Genomic DNA, 6,699 nt, shown 5'->3' on the forward strand with positions numbered 1-6,699 from the left:
CTGAAGTCAGGAAAAACTGAGTTCAAAACCAGCCTTAGATACTTACTAGCTGTGTGACCCTGGACAAACCATTTAATCTCTGTCAACCCCAGTTTCCTCAACTGTAATATGGGAATTGTAATAGTATCTACCTCGAAGGGTTGTGAAAATCAAATGAGATATTTTAAAAAGTACTTAGCAGAGTAGTAGGCACTATGTAAATGCTCATTCCCTTCCTTCTTCCTCCTTTTCTCTTCCTTTCCTATTTTCCATTGCCATTCCCTTCCCTTCCCTTTCCCATTTTCTTTCCTTCCCTTTTGAACAAACTCATTCCCACCATACTTCCCAAAAAGGATAATTCTGGTTCAGTAGTGAAATGGAATTCATTCATGTCTGGGCAGCAAGTGGATATATTCTCTGGTCCCTCTTTGCCACTGATATTGTGTCTGGGCACTGCCAGTTTCAGGAAGTAGTCACTTTATTGTTCATTCTCATAACGACTTGAGGAATCATCCCCTCCTCAAAGAAGAAATAGTCACCTTCAGTGTCAGTGGGAACTGATGTTCCTTATTCAGATGTCTTGGAAGGGGAATCTGTGCTGCTTTTCCTTATTCCATCAAATGAGGATTGTTAGAAACTGAACAGGGCAGCACCATTTTTGGTGGTAGTGGGAGTGATGAGTGATGGAGTAGGGCAAGGTGTGGCATTTTCTATTTTGAGAATAACGTGTTAAGCTTGAATTAAACTGTGGGTTTTAAATCCCAAGATTATGGGTATATAGGTAAAATCAAATATATGTGTATATACGTATATATAGTAATTTTTAATGTGTATAAACATACATACCACACACAGATACATTATCCTGGGCTCAACTAATTCTTGACACTGGGAGCAGTATTCCTGACATCATGAATTCTAGTTACAGGGAAAACAGATTACACCATTTTTGCAGGGGTGAAATATGTATTTGCAGGGAAAGCAATCTGATTTTCCTCCCCTTGCTACATAACCGCGTGTGAGCACGTAGCAGAGGGGGAAAGATTGGATATTCAAATCTTTTGCCTCAGCAGCACAAATGTCTCAGTTCGGTCTGGCGGAAAATATTGTGATAGGAAATTCAGGCTGCAAATGTAACCCTGTAGAGCTGTCTGTCAATTCATTTGCAAAAGAAAAAAATGTAGATTCTTTTTTCCCCCCATCCTTCGCATCCGGAGGTTTTTCCAGCCAGTTTTGCACAGTGAGAAATCAGACATAACTAAACCCCAGAGATGAATGTGTAAAGCGCTAAAATGCAAACAAATCAAGAGAATATCAGTTTGTTTATTTGAGGAAGAAGGGTGAGGAGAAAAAGAAACCAGAACCTCGAGACTATGAATATATTTTGTAGTAAAAGAAATTTGGAGATGGATACACCTGAACTGGACCATAGAGGAGATGAAATCTGCCCCAGCCTCCAAATCATCTTAACTTTCTGCCCTCCCATCCTCCCTCCCTCCATCCCCCCCTCTGTCTCTCTGTCTCTCTCTCTCTCTCTTTCTCTGTGTCTCTCTCGCTCTCTCGCTCTTTCTCTCTGTTTCTGTCTCTCTGACTCTGTGTCTCTGTCTCTGTCTGTCTCTGTCTGTCTGTCTCTGTCTGTCTCTGTCTGTCTGTCTCTCTCTCTCTCTCGATGGAATGTTTAAGCATCCACATACCAGAATGCATTTTTTTCAGCAACCACTTCAGCCCATAATCTGGATCCTGTGTGCCCCTTGGCAAGTCATTGGGGACAGCTCTTAAAAGGAAAAAGACATCAAAGAAATCCCATGAAACACCACCACTGCCACCATCACTCCCTACCCTTCCCCCAGTCCCTGTACCCTTCTTGAATTCTAGGAATCCCACCTCAAAAAGAGTGGTTGGCAAGCCTCGGGGGCCTTCATGCAAATGTGGCCCCTTAACTCCCCCTACACCAAGCCAACTCTGCATGGGAGAGTTCCCGCTGAGAAGCTTCATCTACAAATCCAGCAGCGTGAGCCTTTAAAACACCCATTCCTTTTGCGTTGCTCTTCCATTGTTGCTATCTGACTTTCGCATGCATCCAACTCCAACTCTACTGTGCTACAGCGGGTTCCATTTGGCCTGTGATTTCAGGTGTGCCACGATTTACAAGCATCTCTGAGACAATATGTCAGAGCACAGGGCAAAGGTAGCTAAAAGGATTTTGTAAAGACACAGCCTCTCCCGAGCATTTTCCTGGGGCTGGAATAGGGATGAGAGGAAAGCAAAAACAGCTTCCTTCCATGCAGGAATCTTTAATGACACCCAGAAACTCAAGTCTCCTCCCTCTGCTTCCCCTGCCCCCCTCCTCTTCTTCTCTCATCTGTCTCCTCCTCTCCCTAACCTCTATATCAGCCTAAAAATTGTTTTCATCTTCCTTTTTACAAAAATATTCCCTACCCAGAATAGAGGCTGGTTTTCTTTTCTAACCACGTGAACTTAAGTTTATTTTTATTTGCATCTTGTTTACTTAATGGCTCAATTTAAAGGGGAATTTCTAAGTGAAGCAGTAACTTAAAGTAGTTCCTTCTCAAATGTGAGAGTCAGAAAGCATGGATATTTCTGCTTAGGGAATGACCTTCCTCTTCAATTTATCACCAGGCAGGCCATTTCTGAAGCAAGCAGGACATGTCCAATCAAGTCTCTTGGCTAAATTCATTTTTCTCTTTAATGTCGAGTTGGAAAGAAAAATGGAAGTCCTGAGCAGATGGAGCAAGAGGCACCCAAGACTGAACTCCATCCCCAGGCCCCTCTAGTGATTCTAAACTCTCTTCCTAAGGGAACTTGGTAGTCTGGAAAAAAAAAAGAATGTGAATGTGTGTGTTTTAAATCTCACTCTTTGGTTCTGTCTCTAGAATGCCAAAACACACAGATGAAAAGAAGACTGCAGACCAATTCCAAATTTCTGGATGTTGGGTTGTCTCCAAAGGATCCTGGTTACTGAATATTTCACTTTTGATCCAGTCAGCTTGAAGCAAGCATCACTTAAAATGCAATTCGTGACCTATATTGAACTGGTAAAGATCTTGTTAACATGCTATGTGTAACAACGGTTATGTTATATGAATGTTTCCCAGCAGATCATGGAAATCCTTGTGATGCCCAGTCATTGGATAGAGTTAAGAAGAGGGAATTATCTGAGTGTGTTGTTTTGGTGTCATCCCCCAAGGCTTCACTCAGGGGTTAGGGAACAGGTACAGATGGAGCCCAGTGTTTGTTCCTGCCATTACTGTCTTCATCCCCTCTGAATATCCCACGAGGAGTCCAGGCTACTTCTTGGTCTGTTTCCAGTTTTGACTAGATCAGTCCATTGTGGGATGTAGTAGAAAGAGCTCAGGACTGGGAAGCAAGGAAACCTGGTTTCCAGGTCCAACTCTACCACAAATGCCCTACATGGTCTTGGTCAAGTTTCCTCCTTTCTTTGGGGTTCAGTTTCCTTCTGAACAAAGAAGATCATAATGCCTACCCAATCTACATTATAGTTGTGCCGTGAGGATCAAATGAGAAAGCCTTCATAAAAGCACTCTAAAGAGTACATGGCACTGCAGAGATGCCAGCTACTCCTAGAGTTGTTATTAATAGCTACCAGTGAAAGGGAGGGAATGCAAATCTAGGAGTTGGAAGAAAGAGCATTCAATTCTCATAGAGTTGTAACCCAAATGCTGTGGTTTGAGTTTAGATTCTAAGGCAAGTGTATTTAATAACCCAGAAAGTTCTGTGTTTTGAACCCTTAGTCCATGCTGGCAACCAGTGAGAGTTATTTGGAGAAATAAGCCATTCATAGCTGATAGATGAGAGTAACTTCTAGCCCATAAGGCTTTTTCTCTAAACTCTGAATTAGGCTTTGCTTCAACAAAATCCTCTAAAATATAATTTAGCATTTTAGCACTAAAAGCCAATCAATCCAGATTCAAATGTTCCTTCCTTTAGGAATCCCACTCTGATTAAACCCAGGGTAACCTAATCGTTTACCTCTTGTCCTTTTGGTATTGCTGAATTCAGATGGTACCATTTCCATTTTTACTTGTTTATGTCTTTAAAAAAAAATACCTCTTTCTGTCCATTCTCTCTTCAGTCAAACTGCAAGTTTTGCTAGAGTAGGAACAGAGTCTACTCTTCCTTTAATCTGTCCCTTCCAGGTACCTAGAATGGACCTGGCCCCATGCTGTGGTCTAATAAATTCAAAAATGGCAAAAACCCACTCTGAGCTAAAAGAAACATCATCTATGAGTAACAACCTTTTGTCGTTGTTTTTCTCAGTCTCTCGAGAATTTTGTGTGACCCTGACATTAGCCAAAGGGGCAGAAATATGACTTGGAACTGTATGGGAACTACGTATCCAATGTTCGAACTGTCCCATTTAGTCAGTTTAGTCAATGGAGAGATTATTGTTGTTGTTGTTATTTTATTAAATTGATTGAATCAACTACTTATTCTGTTATCTAGGAGATATTTTTTGCTCCCATTGAACTGAGAGACACTTTTAAAGTGTGAAATGTTTTGGGGAAGATGATGGACACAGTGGCTCATTGGGAAGATCTAGGCTAAGTGGAGCCAGGTGGCATCAGCCAGAACATCCCCTCGAAGAGGAAGGCAGAGATTTAAAAAAAGAAGAAGCTGAAGTAGAGGAGGAAAGGAGGGAAGGGCATTCAGAGGAGGGGGAGTGGCCTGCCTACATCTTGCTTGGAGGAATGAAGGCTTGGGCCAGGTAAAGGAAACCTTACCTCTAAAACCAGTCCTGAAAGCTTGAGTAGTTAGTTGGTTTCCTACGGTCTCCAGTATGGGTCGTCCCTATGTGTGGTGCATTAGCTAAGTTAATTACAACAGCACAGAGACTCACTGCAAATTGTTCCCAGTTAAAACTGAGAATTCACTGGAACAAGGAGTGCTAATTATATTCCACTTGTTACTGCTGCGTCTTGTTAATATTCCAGCAGCTGCTTCAGCAAGATAATGATGGTTCCAGCAGAAATTACTGAACAAATAGATTTTTAAATCAGTAACAACATATTTACCAGAATGTTTTTTTTCCTTCATACACAAAGTTAAGCCCTGCCAGAGTCGAGCATTCATATTCACTGAAAAGTAGAGATAAAAAAAAAATCAACACTGCCATTATTGTGATAATTTAACACACTTAAAGAAATGAATCCAGGGAATCTGACTGATGCAGTAAGTCTCCCATCTCCAGAATGAGCGTGTAGATACAATCCTCTGCTCAGATTTGGTTCTTTATAAGCTGAACTGTTTCTCCCCCATCTTTATGGTCTATTTTGGATTAATTGTGTTGTATTGTAAAAGATGACATCTAGACATACAGTCTGCTGATACGGGATTGTTTTAATGCTGCATGCTTGAAATTCTATTACCATTTCCCTTTGTCAAGGCTATTGCAATTGGTTGCTGTCTTGCTGTGCAAACAGATTTAAAAATTGCTGTTATGACAATGAAGCTTTTTCGTACCTTCTAATGTTAGATAAAATGATGCAGGAATAACAGTTACCAAAACAACAGGACTCTCAGATTAGGGACTGGATAAACCCCTTTCAGTGACGTGCATGGAAACGGGTTTGGTCGTGAAAGCCATTGGAACAAAGGAATGCAAGCTGTCATTTTAATTTCCTGTAATTATTTCAGTTGCTTCCCATGGAAATGATGAAATCTTTATTCCTCTAGGTTTCAAATACCATATTTTCTCACCTAATGTCCTCCAATGCCTCTAAAAATGAAAATTTGTTTTTAAAACAACTAGTCAAGTAACTGGTACTCTGAATTCAAACATTTCTTTTTCTTCTAGTGGGGTTATGTGCATAGATAAAGCCCAAGACAGAACATGGGAAAAGTCAAGGTTTAGATAAAAAATATCTCCTTTATTTGTGGCATCTCTGATCTTAATCTGGAATATGGGGCATAAAATTGAAGAAATTGTACAATTAAAAATATAATAATAAATGGCTTAATATTTAAACAAAATTGTAGTGACCAATGGCTGTTTTTGTAAGCACACACTGGTACAAAGACACTTACATACCTAGTTACTACTAATTAGTAGAAAGATTTTAAGCAAATTTGGTTCACCTGTCTGGGCCTTGGGTTCCTCTTCTGTAAAATGAGTTAGTTGAACCAGATGATCTCTTACCCAGCTCATCTCTAGCAGTTAGATATGAGAATGGTCCACTGAAATGAGTATAAACTGTGGGCCCAAAGGACTTGGGTTTCACATTTTCCCTCTGATATTATGTTACCTGCCTAATCTTAGACAAGTCTTTTAAGATTCCTATGCCACAGTTTCTTTATTTTTAAAATGAGGGGATTGGATTTGATGATCTTTGAAGTCCCTTCCAGCTGTAAACATCTGAATCCAAAAAGGAAACCCCTTTTTATTGTTCACTAATTAGATAGAATTGACATTAGCCAGATACATCTTGGACTCTAGCTATGACATAAAAATAAAACTGATTTAAGGTTTGCAAAAAAGATGCCTTACACCAACACTAAGAAGTAGAGAGTATAAATATTCATTGGACCAAAGATTTAGAGCTGGAAAATACTTTATAGATTTTCTAATCCAACTCTCTCATTTTATGGATGAGGAAACTTGGACCCAGAGAGTTAAGTGACTTCTTTATGGTTAGCCAGGTAATAAGTAACAGAGACGGGATTCCAATCTAGGACTCCTGA

The 6,699-nt window shown here is 40.2% G+C and overlaps 1 long non-coding RNA gene across 1 annotated transcript in view; it reads left to right on the forward strand.

Moving 5' to 3' along the window:
• The window catches only part of LOC103096893 (uncharacterized), a 151,068-nt gene extending 145,077 nt beyond the window's left edge, over nucleotides 1-5,991 (forward strand). Inside the window, exon 3 of the long non-coding RNA XR_458461.3 lies at nucleotides 2,874-5,991. This is a non-coding gene — a long non-coding RNA (uncharacterized LOC103096893). The remainder of the gene's footprint in view (nucleotides 1-2,873) is intronic.
• The last annotated feature ends 708 nt before the right edge of the window (nucleotides 5,992-6,699 follow it).

The sequence above is a fragment of the Monodelphis domestica genome, chromosome 1 (assembly GCF_027887165.1).
Source record: "Monodelphis domestica isolate mMonDom1 chromosome 1, mMonDom1.pri, whole genome shotgun sequence".
NCBI classification, from domain to species: domain Eukaryota; kingdom Metazoa; phylum Chordata; class Mammalia; order Didelphimorphia; family Didelphidae; genus Monodelphis; species Monodelphis domestica.